General features: G+C 47.8%; 1 long non-coding RNA gene across 1 annotated transcript; it reads right to left on the reverse strand.

The window, feature by feature from the left end:
• Positions 1-1,022: 1,022 nt before the first annotated feature.
• On the reverse strand, positions 1,023-12,497 carry LOC147977737 (uncharacterized). The gene is made up of 3 exons (XR_015617934.1): positions 12,095-12,497; positions 10,512-10,586; positions 1,023-1,269 (listed from the first exon to the last, which is right to left on the reverse strand). It is a non-coding gene; the product is annotated as an uncharacterized LOC147977737 (long non-coding RNA).
• Positions 12,498-15,796: the final 3,299 nt, after the last annotated feature.

Consider the following 15,796-nt stretch of genomic DNA (forward strand, 5'->3'; position numbering starts at 1 on the left):
TGTGCACATTATGATGATGTCCTACCGAGTGGGCCCAGAGATACCTCTCCGTTTGCACGGAGTGACAAATCCGAGTCTCGATTCATGCCAACCCAACAGACACTTTCGGAGATCCCCGTAGTGCACCTTTATATCCACCCAATTACGTTGTGACGTTTGGCACACCCAAAGCACTCCTACGGTATCCGGGAGTTGCACTATCTCATGGTCTAAGGAAATGATACTTGACATTAGAAAAGCTTTAGCATACGAACTACATGATCTTGTGCTAGACTTAGGATTGGGTCTTGTCCATCACATCATTCTCCTAATGATGTGATCCCGTTATCAACGACATCCAATGTCCATGGTCAGGAAACCGTGACCATCTATTGATCAACGAGCTAGTCAACTAGAGGCTTACTAGGGACATGGTGTTGTCTATGTATCCACACATGTATCTGAGTTTCCTATCAATACAATTCTAGCATGGATAATAAATGATTATCATGAACAAGGAAATATAATAATAATCAATTTATTATTGCCTCTAGGGCATATTTCCAACAACTATGGCCTCGTACTCTGTGGGGAGGCCGGGCTCCACCTTTGGCCTGACGAGCCGGGCAGAGGTGCGGGAGGACTCGGCGATGCGGACGCCGGAGCTGCAGGTGCGTTGGCTGATCGGCGCGTCCTGTGGCTTCGGCTTGATGAAGAGGAGGGAGGGAGAGCCGGACGAGCGGCCGGACGAGGAGGAGGACGCCGGGTCCATGCGTCTCGGCGTCCACGAGCTCCCACGCCGGCGGGAGAAGGAGGGGGGAGCGGGGTACTCCAACCTGGGCGTGTTGCCGCCCTCGATGTACTCGAGGACGACCTCCAGCGTGCGGCCGTGTGACGCCCCCGATTTAATCGTACACTAATCATACACGCAAACGTGTACGATCAAGATCAGGGACTCACGGGAAGATATCACAACACAACTCTACAAATAAAATAAGTCATACAAGCATCATATTACAAGCCAGGGGCCTCGAGGGCTCGAATACAAGAGCTCGATCATAGACGAGTCAGCGGAAGCAACAATATCTGAGTACATACATAAGTTAAACAAGTTTGCCTTAAGAAGGCTAGCACTAACTGGGATATAGATCGAAAGAGGCGCAGGCCTCCTGCCTGGGATCCTCCTAAACTACTCCTGGTCGCCGTCAGCGGGCTGCACGTAGTAGTAGGCACCTCCCGAGTAGTAGTAGTCGTCGTCGACGGTGGCGTCTGGCTCCTGGGCTCCAAGGTCTGGTCGCAGCAATCGGGTATAGAAAATGGGGGGGAAAGAGGGAGAAAGCAACCGTGAGTACTCATCCAAAGTACTCGCAAGCAAGGAGCTACACTACATATGTATGCATTGGTATCAACTGGAATAAGGCATATGTGGACTGAACTGCAGAAAGCCGGGATAAGGGGGGATAGCTAGTCCTTTCAAAGACTACGCTTCTGGCAGCCTCCGTCTTGCAGCATGTAGAAGAGAGTAGACTGAAGTCCTCCAAGTATCATGACATAGCATAATCCTAACCGATGATCCTCCCCTCGTCGCCCTGTGAGAGAGCGATCACCGGTTGTATCTGGCACTTGGAAGGGTGTGTTTTATTAAGTATCTGGTTCTAGTTGTCATAAGGTCAAGGTAAAACTCCAATTCGTCCTGTTACCGAAGATCACGGCTATTCGAATAGATTAACTTCCCTGCAGGGGTGCACCACATAACCCAACACGCCCGATCCCATTTGGTCGGACACACTTTCCTGGGTCATGCCTGACCACAGAAGATCAACACGTCGCAGCCCTACCTAGGCACAACAGAGAGGTCAGCACGCCGGTCTAAATCCTATGGCGTAGGGGTCTGGGACCATCGCCCATTGCACACCTGCATGTTGCGTACGCGGCCGGAAGCAGAACTAGCCCCCTTAATACAAGAGCAGGCTTACGGTCCAATCCGGCGCGCGCCACTCAGTCGCTGACGTCACGAAGGCTTCGGCTGATACCACGACGTCGAGTGCCCATAACTGCCCCCGCGTAGATGGTTAGTGCGTATAGGCCAGTAGCCAGACTCAGATCAAATACCAAGATCTTGTTAAACGTGTTAAGTATCCGCGAACACCGACCAGGGCTAGGCCCACCTCTCTCCTAGGTGGTCTCAACCTGCCCTGTCGCTCCGCCTCAAAGTAACAGTCGGGGGCCGTCGGGAACTCAGGCCCATCACTACCTGGATGGAGCCACCTGCCCCTTCAGCCCCCATCTCCGAATAGTATCATAAGTAATGTAACAGTATAAGTATATATCATATGCCCGTGATCACCTCCCGAAGTGATCACGGCCCAGTAGTATAGCATGGCAGACGGACAAGAGTGTAGGGCCACTGATGGAACACTAGCATCCTATACTAAGCATTTAGGATTGCAGGTAAAGGTAACAACAGTAGTAGCAAGGACAGGCTATGCATCAGGATAGGATAACGAAAAGAAGTAACATGCTACACTACTCTAATGCAAGCAATAGAGAGAAGAATAGGCGATATCTGGTGATCAAAGGGAGGGCTTACCTGGTTGCTCTGGCAAGAGAGAGTGGTCGTCAACACCGTAGTCGAACTGGGTAGCAGCGGCGTCGGTCTCGATGTCTAGCGAGAGAAGAGGGGGGGGGGGAGAAACAGTAAATAAAAAGCAAACATAGCATCAAAAAGCATAACATGGCAATAAGCTGTGCCGGGTGTGACCTAACGTAAGGCTACACGATAAAGGTGAAGGGGGGAAATTCAACCGGGAATGAATTCCCGGTTCCGGACCTGTATCAAACAGATGACCGGAGGGGGAATGTTCCATGTTCAGATAGTTAGAGGCATCTGACAGGTAATTGGACCGCGTATTTGGATGCGTATCGTCGTTCTGAGCAACTTTCATATATAAATTATTTTCATCCGAGTTACGGGTTAACTTATATGAATTTCTAAAGTTTTAGAAATTTTCAGGATTTAGTAAAATTTGGCTAAGTCTGAGAATCCCTCGGTTTTGAACATCATTTAGCTGTTTTCCAAAGGCTATAGCTAGTGTTCTACTCATCCAAAGGAGTAGTGCCTTATATCAAACTTGATCAATTTTCTGTGATCTACATGACAATATCAAGTGCAGCTATGTTAGAATCTATTTGCTTGATCAAATCTTTGTCGGAAAAGTGCTACTGCAACATTTCTGTTTCTGCTTTTCTGTTAACAAAACATAGCAATTTGTGATTTTCATAGGAATTAATCCACACATCGAAAGGATTTGGTCCAGTGGGATAAAATGGAGTTTGTCAAGTATACCATCTACTCATATTTTTCTTAACCTTGTTAACAGTTGTTTAACCGCAGTTTAGAGGCTCTCAAGAGGGTTATTCATTGTAGATTTAGAAAAGCTAGCAAGCACTAGCTACAGTACTAGCAGCAGTACATGCAGAGCAACGATGGGCAGCGGCGTGGTGCGGGCGCGGCCAAGCGCGGGAGGGCGCGTGCGGGCGGGCGACCGGCGCGGGGCACGCAAGGGCAGTGGCCGGAGGCGAGGCCGGACGAGACCCGAACGCGGCGTCGCGAGCGGCTGCAGGGCCTGACGACGACAACAGGAAAGCAGCAGCTGCATCAGCACAGCAACAGGCAGGGGAGGCAGCGCACGGCAAGCGGCTAGACATGCACGGGGCGAGCAGGGAAGGCCGCGAGCGCTCGCGCGCGACAGAGGCCGTCGGCGTGGGGCGGGAGCGACGAGCGCCGTGCGGCACGGCGCAACGGCAGCAGGGGCGCAGCGCGAGGGCACGCGTGCGATGGAGCCCGTTCGAACACGCAGGAGGCGCCGCGTCGGATGGTGGCCGCGGCAGTCGCCGGGGAGTAGCGTGGCGACGACGACGATGATGATATCAGCGATGGCTGATGCTCGTGGTGCTTTGGATCGAGCACAAAGAGCATATGGGGAGGAGTTGGTGAGTGCGTAGGGTGCCTGCGAGCTCCAGGAGCTCGACCATGTGCACGGACGCGAGCTTCGCGGGCAATGGCCGCGGCGGCAACAAGGTCAGTGGCGACGAGCTCGGGCATCAATGGCCACGACGGATATAGACATGGAAACAGAGGGGGGGCAGAGGGGATATGACCGCACGCTCACCGTGGAGCTCATGAAAGGCTCGTTGAGAGGTTTAGGAGCGCAGGGTGATGGGATCGACGACGGCAAGCGGCGATGACCGAAGATGAAGGCGGTGTCGATCCCGTCGAGGCAGTGGCTCCGAGCTTCAAGCGCGTCCACGTAGTCGATGTAGGCGACGCAGACGGTGCCCCTGGCGCAGTCTCCGGCAGCATGGAGGGCAGTGGCTATGGCAACGCCAGCGACGCGTCCATGGCGGAGCTTGGGAAGGAGGGGAAAGGGGATCTGGGTGAGGGGCTAGGCGAAGGGAGAGAGAGGGAAGTGGTGTGTGGTGGAGTGGAGCAGGGGGAAGTGCTCGAGGGGGCGCGGGGAGGCCTTATCCTCCCTGACGGCGCTGGCGAGGTGGTCGGGGGCGACCCCTCCCTGTAGCGACGCGGTCGGTGGAACAGGGGAGGTGGGCGCACTGGCAGGTGGGCCTGTTGTGGCCAGCCCAGGCGGTTAGGGGCCGCACGGCCCAGTTGGCCTGGGGTTTTCCTTTTTAACCTTTTATTTCTTTTTGTGTTCTATTTTATTTATTATATGGCATTAAACCACTTTGTAAAAAGTTGGTTCACCACCATAATTGATTATGAATTATTTGCCACAAGATGATCATTTTAGTTTTCATGTTTGAGAAGTTTAGCATTTCACTTATTATTTGAATTTGAATTTGAAGCGGACTTGGATCAATGGGAGATTAGTAATAGTAATAGTGGTGACATGGCATCATTAGCAAAGGATCACTGTAGTTTAATTACCCTGGCATCACAATTCTCCTCCACTACAAGAAATCTCGTCCCGAGATTTAAGAGGGGAGTAAGGGGGAAAATTCTGGTTACGATATTCTAACGGATCTTCTCGAAGAAGTTAATCCCTCTCGTTGATGTCTTCAATTCTTTATTCCAATGCATCATGATAAACTTGTCATCATTTCTTTGGGAACTCCATCGTACTTACGAAAAGATAAGGGGTAGCTCAGCTACGTCAGAATGCTTTTGAGGGAAACAATCTGGAGTTAACCCATGAATGAGTATAAGATTATCTCTCGAGTTGAACATATGAAATACATCAAGAGTAAGGTACGAAGGTAACATGGGAAGTTTCAAATGGATAGGCAATTGTTAGATGTCTGAAACAACACGCGAAAGGGGTCCAGAGCAACGAGATTGAGTATTGTGTCTGTTACCAGAATAGATCACTAGGACGGTGGTCCGTGAATTACATACAAGGCCACGCACGAGGAATAACTTTAGGAACAGGGGGTGTACAGGAGAGTCAGGTTTCGATCGTGTGGAACTGTGGGTTATGGGCCCATCATGTGGGTTAAAGTAGGAAGGGCAGTGATGTCTTGCAAGATCATGTAAGCAAGGCATGTCAGAGGATAGCCTGTCAGCTATGTCGGCAACAACATCGATACCAAGGGCGAGGGACGAAGAGAACCATTTTCCTGCTCGTTGAACGAGGCGGGCCAATAGGCAAGGTTCTCGTCCATCGGTGGCTACCGAAATGTCATCAACAATAGTAACATGGTCTTGCTGACAGAATTGTACACCGAGGTGTTTACATAAGCAGGAGAATATTACCGCTTAGATCATATAGATCACGAGACGCGTTAAACCAACCAATGGAAAGGCAAATATGATTATCACATTAAACAGAACAATGGAAAGGAAAATGGGTTTAAACACACATTTCAAAGGTATATCCTTCCCAAGGACAAGTGGAGCATGATATCCATGACAGGATATAATGTAGAAAACTCTTTAGGTACGGGAGAGAATTTTCATGACATTACCCATACAACGGTGTTTGGATAGTTGAGAAAGTAACATTTAGCATTAGGCTTCAAATGTTCTTGTTGAAAATCAGAGTACCACAGACATGCTTTGAGATAGCATTGCATGGTCTTCAATCAAGGGCAGACTCTGGATACACGAAGGGATTCATCATTAAGCCAAGGAGAGGATGAGGAGGTGGCTGATGGACTCAGCGATAATACAACGAGGTATCCAAAAAGATGGATTTCCATAGTTATGTGAATAAGGAGATAACATTTGTCGGATCAAATGATATAATGATGTATGCTCAAGAAAAAAACATAAACAATTAAACATTAGTGGAAAAGGGTGCCCAAAGTAGGGCCTTAGGTAGCATGATCAAATGTTAGAATGGTGATTCAGTGATCAATAGTCTAAGAATGAATGTTCGACCATTAACTTCAAAGCAATAGGGTTGCTAGAAGGGCAGAATCCAAACAGCACCGTTCACCTGTTGGTATCCCGGTTAGATCCAACGCGGGGACCAAGAAAGAATGGTGATGGTGATAAGTATTACCTGTATCAAGAATTCTTAGGAGGTGGTGAAATTCTCACGACATTCTTGACATAAAATATGGTAACACTCCAAGGTATCGAAGAATAATTGCTGGATAGCACGGGTCTCCAGGTATAACTCAAAACACGAACAAGTTTGTGTTGGAGGGAAAGCAATAATGTTGTCGGTGATAACACAAATCATCGAGGGACGAGGATGGTTACATGTCATCATCCATTTGGTTGATATTCTGGAAGGAATCAAAATGTTGTTTGATGACCACGACAAATTTAGTCAAGAGGCTCCACGAATATGTAATCGATCGGCGATGACATCAAGTGAAAGGAATGATGAAGCGAATGGTTATTGGAACCATGGGTATGACACAAACTCGAAATCAAGTTTGCTGTTCAGGGAGAAGTGATATGATGAGGGAAATCGACGTAAGCTTAGCTCATCGTCGAGAATTGTGCTCCGTGAAGAAGGACCAGGTAGCACAGTTAAAATTTAGCACAATGATGATATAGCCGATCAGGCTAGGAATGACTTAAATGATTATTAACTTGTAAGCAACAACATTTACTTAAGAGTTACTGAATCAGAGTGCGGACTCGATTCACTATTCGGTGTTCTCGGTTGACGATAACCCAGAACCTAGGAACAATTGGATCCGGCGAGTGATAATAGTTTATGAAGAACCCATAAGAAGTTATGATGTCCCATGATATTCCCGAGATACCAGGGTGTAATACTCGACGGTAGATCAAAGTAAAGGTTGGACTGGTGTATTGGTCCACACAAGACAAGTGCTTAAACTTGCCCGAGAAATGGGGTCAAAGAAGAACATATGGTCGGAACCACGATTGCAAGGATCAATTCACAGATACCAAAAGATATTATATCAAGGAGGATAGTTATTATTACAAGAAGCTTCCATGATAGGATATACATCGTGTCCATGGGCATGAACACAAGTTCAAGGTCGACTCCCACTTCTTCAATGCATAACCTTTCATTCACTGCTCTAGATAAAACTGATTTCAGTGTCAAAACCTACCTGGTGAATTATCAGAGGAGTATGACCCGTGAAAACTTTTGGGTTCACACAGATTAAGAAAGGCATAGGTTCAACCCGTTAGGGTATCGTGGAAACATATACCACAAGCTTCAATCGTAAATATCACCAGCTCGAAAACAGAGCATGGTTGAGAAAATAGAGGATACAATTTACCAAAAGCATTATGTATCAGAGGAAAGGATCACGAGGTTATTGAATAAGGAGGACACTGTCGAATAATAATCCAATAAAGGATCTGACGGTCCATAGCGGAGCTGATGTGAGCATCGGCACACAATCAGTTGAAGAAAGGATGCAAGGGGATCCGATTATAGAAACAACGGACTAACTCAAAGCATAAATGCAAAAGAATTATGATTTCTGATCAAGGGATCAAAAGCAAACGCTCTGATTAAGGATGGGTAAGTTGCGTAGACTTAAGGGTACAATCGGTGGCAATCCGATTGGTCGAGAACAAGCTCATGTTCAAAAATGACGCATCAGCCAGAAAGGTAATTTAAAAGGATCAACTAATGATTGTGTGGATTCGCACTCATGTTAAATCAAAGGGATCAAAATGACGGTGCCTAAGGATACTAACGAATATTTTCAGACATATGGAAAGCATCCATCATGCAAGCAGACAAGTATTGCAGAGCAATAAGCTACTAAGGATTTTTGGAGGATCGAATAGTATTTCGATGACCATTGTGAAGCACATGAACAACTGGGGGATGAGCGGATACTCGATAAGTGCGAGAATTATCCGTAGGGGTATTCCGGTGACAAAGAACAACAAGGCAGTAAGTACAAAGTATTCTCGGAACAATAGAGAGAATTTCCGAGGTATCTTGTAATAACAAGATCAACTGGGAATGAAGTTATGGACGACAAGTGTATGTAGCTTTCCATAGGGATTATCGGTGGTATGGAATTGCAACGACGAAGGGCACAAGGGTCTCGGGAAAGCATCAGAGAAGTGTCTTCATAATCTTCTGGTGCAACAGGCGATCATCTGGCCTGAAGGGGCTCTCCGGGAGGAAGTATTTTCGAGAACCTAAAGTTAGATTTTAGTAAACTCATTAAACCCGAATAGAAGAGAGTTTAGAATCCCAGAGTAAAGACAAGGAGTAAAAGATCCTAATACCACCCAATGGCGACGTGGGCCCGTAAGCCACACGGCCATGTTAGTAAAAGTTTTTCAATGACTAGACTCGACTTCGGCCAAGGAGTTGGGAAGAGGGATTCCTACAGGCAGTCGGCTCTGATACCAACTTGTGACGCCCCTGATTTAATCGTACACTAATCACACACGCAAACGTGTACGATCAAGATCAGGGACTCACGGGAAGATATCACAACACAACTCTACAAATAAAATAAGTCATACAAGCATCATATTACAAGCTAGGGGCCTCGAGGGCTCGAATACAAGAGCTCGATCATAGACGAGTCAGCGGAAGCAACAATATCTGAGTACAGACATAAGTTAAACAAGTTTGCCTTAAGAAGGCTAGCACTAACTGGGATATAGATCGAAAGAGGCGCAGGCCTCCTGCCTGGGATCCTCCTAAACTACTCCTGGTCGCCGTCAGCAGGCTGCACGTAGTAGTAGGCACCTCCCGAGTAGTAGTAGTCGTCGTCGACGGTGGCGTCTGGCTCCCGGCCTCCAAGGTCTGGTCGCAGCAATCGGGTATAGAAAATGGGGGGAAAAGAGGGAGAAAGCAACCGTGAGTACTCATCCAAAGTACTCGCAAGCAAGGAGCTACACTACATATGTATGCATTGGTATCAACTGGAATAAGGCATATGTGGACTGAACTGCAGAAAGCCGGGATAAGCGGGATAGCTAGTCCTTTCAAAGACTACGCTTCTGGCAGCCTCCGTCTTGCAGCATGTAGAAGAGAGTAGACTGAAGTCCTCCAAGTATCATCACATAGCATAATCCTAACCGATGATCCTCCCCTCGTTGCCCTGTGAGAGAGCGATCACCGGTTGTATCTGGCACTTGGAAGGGTGTGTTTTATGAAGTATCCGGTTCTAGTTGTCATAAGGTCAAGGTACAACTCCAAGTCGTCCTGTTACCGAAGATCATGGCTATTCGAATAGATTAACTTCCCTGCAGGGGTGCACCACATAACCCAACACGCTCGATCCCATTTGGCCGGACACACTTTCCTAGGTCATGCCCGGCCTCGGAAGATCAACACGCCGCAGCCCTACCTAGGCACAACAGAGAGGTCAGCACGCCGGTCTAAATCCTATGGTGCAGGGGTCTGGGACCATCGCCCATTGCACACCTGCACGTTGCGTACGCGGCCGGAAGCAGAACTAGCCCCCTTAATACAAGAGCAGGCTTACGGTCCAATCCGGCGCGCGCCACTCAGTCGCTGACGTCACGAAGGCTTCGGCTGATACCACGACGTCGAGTGCCCATAACTGTCCCCGCGTAGATGGTTAGTGCGTATAGGCCAGTAGCCAGACTCAGATCAAATACCAAGATCTCATTAAGCGTGTTAAGTATCCGCGAACACCGACCAGGGCTAGGCCCACCTCTCTCCTAGGTGGTCTCAACCTGCCCTGTCGCTCCGCCTCAAAGTAACAGTCGGGGGCCGTCGGGAACTCAGGCCCATCACTACCTGGATGGAGCCACCTGCCCCTTCAGCCCCCATCTCCGAACAGTATCATAAGTAATGTAACAGTATAAGTATATATCATATGCCCGTGATCACCTCCCGAAGTGATCACGGCCCAGTAGTATAGCATGGCAGACGGACAAGAGTGTAGGGCCACTGATGGAACACTAGCATCCTATACTAAGCATTTAGGATTGCAGGTAAAGGTAACAACAGTAGTAGCAAGGACAGGCTATGCATCAGGATAGGATAACGAAAATAAGTAACATGCTACACTACTCTAATGCAAGCAATAGAGAGAAGAATAGGCGATATCTGGTGATCAAAGGGAGGGCTTGCCTGGTTGCTCTGGCAAGAGAGAGTGGTCGTCAACACCGTAGTCGAACTGGGTAGCAGCGGCGTCGGTCTCGGTGTCTAGCGAGAGAAGAGGGGGGGGGGGGGAGAAACAGTAAATATAAAGCAAACATAGCATCAAAAAGCATAACATGGCAATAAGCTGTGCCGGGTGTGACCTAACGTAAGGCTACACGATAAAGGTGAAGGGGGGAAATTCAACCGGGAATGAATTCCCGGTTCCGGACCTGTATCAAACAGATGACCGGAGGGGGAATGTTCCATGTTCAGATAGTTAGAAGCATCTGACAGGTAAACGGACCGCGTATTTGGATGCGTATCATCGTTCTGAGCAACTTTCATATATAAATTATTTTCATCCGAGTTACGGGTTAACTTATATGAATTTCTAAAGTTTTAGAAATTTTCAGGATTTAGTGAAATTTGTCTAAGTCTGAGAATCCCTCGGTTTTGAACATCATTTAGCTGTTTTCCAAAGGCTATAGCTAGTGTTCTACTCATCCATAGGAGTAGTGCCTTATATCAAACTTGATCAATTTTCTGTGATCTACATGACAATATCAAGTGCAGCTATGTTAGAATCTATTTGCTTGATCAAATCTTTGTCGGAAAAGTGCTACTGCAACATTTCTGTTTCTGCTTTTCTGTTAACAAAACATAGCAATTTGTGATTTTCATAGGAATTAATCCACACATCGAAAGGATTTGGTCCAGTGGGATAAAATGGAGTTTGTCAAGTATACCATCTACTCATATTTTTCTTAACCTTGTTAACAGTTGTTTAACCGCAGTTTAGAGGCTCTCAAGAGGGTTATTCATTGTAGATTTAAAAAAGCTAGCAAGCACTAGCTACAGTACTAGCAGCAGTACATGCAGAGCAACGATGGGCAGCGGCGTGGTGCGGGCGCGGCCAAGCGCGGGAGGGCGCGTGCGGGCGGGCGACCGGCGCGGGGCACGCAAGGGCAGCGGCCGGAGGCGAGGCCGGACGAGACCCGAACGCGGCGTCGCGAGCGGCTGCAGGGCCTGACGACGACAGCAGGAAAGCAGCAGCTGCATCAGCACAGCAACAGGCAGGGGAGGCGGCGCTCGGCAAGTGGCTAGACATGCACGGGGCGAGCAGGGAAGGCCCCGAGCGCTCGCGCGCGGCAGAGGCCGGCGGCGCGGGGCGGGAGCGACGAGCGCCGTGCGGCACGGCGCAACGGCAGCAGGGGCGCAGTGCGAGGGCACGCGTGCGATGGAGCCCGTTCGAACACGCAGGAGGCGCCGCGTCGGATGGTGGCCGCGGCAGTCGCCGGGGAGTAGCGTGGCGACGACGACGATGATGATATCAGCGATGGCTGATGCTCGTGGTGCTTTGGATCGAGCACAAAGAGCATATGGGGAGGAGTCGGTGAGTGCGTAGGGTGCCTGCGAGCTCCAGGAGCTCGACCGTGTGCACGGACGCGAGCTTCGCGGGCAATGGCCGCGGCGGCAACAAGGTCAGTGGCGACGAGCTCGGGCATCAATGGCCACGACGGATATAGACATGGAAACGGAGGGGGGCAGAGGGGATATGACTGCACGCTCACCGTGGAGCTCATGAAAGGCTCGTTGAGAGGTTTAGGAGCGCAGGGCGACGGGATCGACGACGGCAAGCGGCGATGACCTAAGATGAAGGCGGTGTCGATCTCGTCGAGGCGGTGGCTCCGAGCTTCAAGCGCGTCCACGTAGTCGATGTAGGCGACGCAGACGGTGCCCCTGGCGCAGTCTCCGGCAGCGTGGAGAGCAGTGGCTATGGCAGCGCCAGCGACGCGTCCATGGCGGAGCTCGGGAAGGAGGGGAAAGGGGATCTGGGTGAGGGGCTAGGCGAAGGGAGAGAGAGGGAAGTGGTGTGTGGTGGAGTGGAGCAGGGGGAAGAGCTCGAGGGGGCGCGGGGAGGCCTTATCCTCCCTGACGGCGCTGGCGAGGTGGTCGGGGGCGACCCCTCCCTGTAGCTACGCGGTCGGTGGAACAGGGGAGGTGGGCGCACTGGCAGGTGGGCCTGTTGTGGCTAGCCCAGGCGGTTAGGGGCCGCACGGCCCAGTTGGCCTGGGGTTTTCCTTTTTAACCTTTTATTTTTTTTTGTGTTCTATTTTATTTATTATATGGCATTAAACCACTTTGTAAAAAGTTGGTTCACCACCATAATTGATTATGAATTATTTGCCACAAGATGATCATTTTAGTTTTCATGTTTGAGAAGTTTAGCATTTCACTTATTATTTGAATTTGAATTTGAAGCGGATTTGGATCAACGGGAGATTAGTAACAGTAATAGTGGTGACATGGCATCATTAGCAAAGGATCACTGTAGTTTAATTACCCGGGCGTCACAAATCTCCTCCACTAAAAGAAATCTCGTCCCGAGATTTAAGAGGGGAGTAAGGGGGAAAATTCTGGTTACGATATTCTAACGGATCTTCTCGAAGAAGTTAATCCCTCTCGTTGATGTCTTCAATTCTTTATTCCAATGCATCATGATAAACTTGTCATCATTTCTTCGGGAACTCCATCGTACTTACGAAAAGATAAGGGGTAGCTCAGCTACGTCAGAATGCTTTTGAGGGAAACAATCTGGAGTTAACCCATGAATGAGTATAAGATAATCTCTCGAGTTGAACATATGAAATACATCAAGAGTAAGGTACGAAGGTAACATGAGAAGTTTCAAATGGATAGGCAATCGTTCGATGTCTGAAACAACACGCGAAAGGGGTCCAGAGCAACGAGATTGAGTATTGCGTCTGTTACCAGAATAGATCACTAGGACGGTGGTCCGTGAATTACATACAAGGCCACGCACGAGGAATAACTTTAGGAACAGGGGGTGTACAGGAGAGTCAGGTTTCGATCCTGTGGAACTGTGGGTTATGGGCCCATCATGTGGGTTAAAGTAGGAAGGGCAGTGACGTCTTGCAAGATCATGTAAGCAAGGCATGTCAGAGGATAGCCTGTCAGCTATGTCGGCAACAACATCGATACCAAGGGCGAGGGACGAAGAGAACCATTTTCCTGCTCGTTGAACGAGGCGGGCCAATAGGCAAGGTTCTCGTCCATCGGTGGCTACCGAAATGTCATCAACAATAGTAACAGGGTCTTGCTGACAGAATTGTACACCGAGGTGTTTACATAAGCAGGAGAATATTACCGCTTAGATCATATAGATCACAAGACGCGTTAAACCAACCAATGGAAAGGCAAATATGATTATCAGATTAAACAGAACAATGGAAAGGAAAATGGGTTTAAACACACATTTCAAAGGTATATCCTTCCCAAGGACAAGTAGAGCATGATATCCATGACAGGATATAATGTAGAAAACTCTTTAGGTACGGGAGAGAATTTTCATGACATTACCCATACAACGGTGTTTGGATAGTTGAGAAAGTAACATTTAGCATTAGGCTTCAAATGTTCTTGTTGAAAATCAGAGTACCACAGACATGCTTTGAGATAGCATTGCATGGTCTTCAATCAAGGGCAGACTCTGGATACACGAAGGGATTCATCATTAAGCCAAGGAGAGGATGAGGAGGTGGCTGATGGACTCAGCGATAATACAACGAGGTATCCAAAAAGATGGATTTCCATAGTTATGTGAATAAGGAGATAACATTTGTCGGATCAAATGATATAATGATGTATGCTCAAGAAAAAAACATAAACAATTAAACATTAGTGGAAAAGGGTGCCCAAAGTAGGGCCTTAGGTAGCATGATCAAATGTTAGAATGGTGATTCAGTGATCAATAGTCTAAGAATGAATGTTCGACCATTAACTTCAAAGCAATAGGGTTGCTAGAAGGGCAGAATCCAAACAGCACCGTTCACCTGTTGGTATCCCGGTTAGATCCAACACGGGGACCAAGAAAGAATGGTGATGGTGATAAGTATTACCTGTATCAAGAATTCTTAGGAGGTGGTGAAATTCTCACGACATTCTTGACATAAAATATGGTAACACTCCAAGGTATCGAAGAATAATTGCTGGATAGCACGGGTCTCCAGGTATAACTCAAAACACGAACAAGTTTGTGTTGGAGGGAAAGCAATAATGTTGTCGGTGATAACACAAATCATCGAGGGACGAGGATGGTTACATGTCATCATCCATTTGGTTGATATTCTGGAAGGAATCAAAATGTTGTTTGATGACCACGACAAATTTAGTCAAGAGGCTCCACGAATATGTAATCGATCGGCGATGACATCAAGTGAAAGGAATGATGAAGCGAATGGTTATTGGAACCATGGGTATGACACAAACTCGAAATCAAGTTTGCTGTTCAGGGAGAAGTGATATGATGAGGGAAATCGACGTAAGCTTAGCTCATCGTCGAGAATTGTGCTCCGTGAAGAAGGACCAGGTAGCACAGTTAAAATTTAGCACAATGATGATATAGCCGATCAGGCTAGGAATGACTTAAATGATTATTAACTTGTAAGCAACAACATTTACTTAAGAGTTACTGAATCAGAGTGCGGACTCGATTCACTATTCGGTGTTCTTGGTTGACGATAACCCAGAACCTAGGAACAATTGGATCCGGCGAGTGATAATAGTTTATGAAGAACCCATAAGAAGTTATGATGTCCCATGATATTCCCGAGATACCAGGGTGTAATACTCGACGGTAGATCAAAGTAAAGGTTGGACTGGTGTATTGGTCCACACAAGACAAGTGCTTAAACTTGCCCGAGAAATGGGGTCAAAGAAGAACATATGGTCGGAACCACGATTGCAAGGATCAATTCACAGATACCAAAAGATATTATATCAAGGAGGATAGTTATTATTACAAGAAGCTTCCATGATAGGATATACATCGTGTCCATGGGCATGAACACAAGTTCAAGGTCGACTCCCACTTCTTCAATGCATAACCTTTCATTCACTGCTCTAGATAAAACTGATTTCAGTGTCAAAACCTACCTGGTGAATTATCAGAGGAGTATGACCCGTGAAAACTTTTGGGTTCACACAGATTAAGAAAGGCATAGGTTCAACCCGTTAGGGTATCGTGGAAACATATACCACAAGCTTCAATCGTAAATATCACCAGCTCGAAAAGAGAGCATGGTTGAGACAATAGAGGATACAATTTACCAAAAGCATTATGTATCAGAGGAAAGGATCACGAGGTTATTGAATAAGGAGGACACTGTCGAATAATAATCCAATAAAGGATCTGACGGTCCATAGCGGAGCTGATGTGAGCATCGGCACACAATCAGTTGAAGAAAGGATGC

Source organism: Triticum urartu, chromosome 3A, assembly GCF_056163025.1.
Source record: "Triticum urartu cultivar PI428250 chromosome 3A, HENAU_Tu73, whole genome shotgun sequence".
NCBI lineage: Eukaryota > Viridiplantae > Streptophyta > Magnoliopsida > Poales > Poaceae > Triticum > Triticum urartu.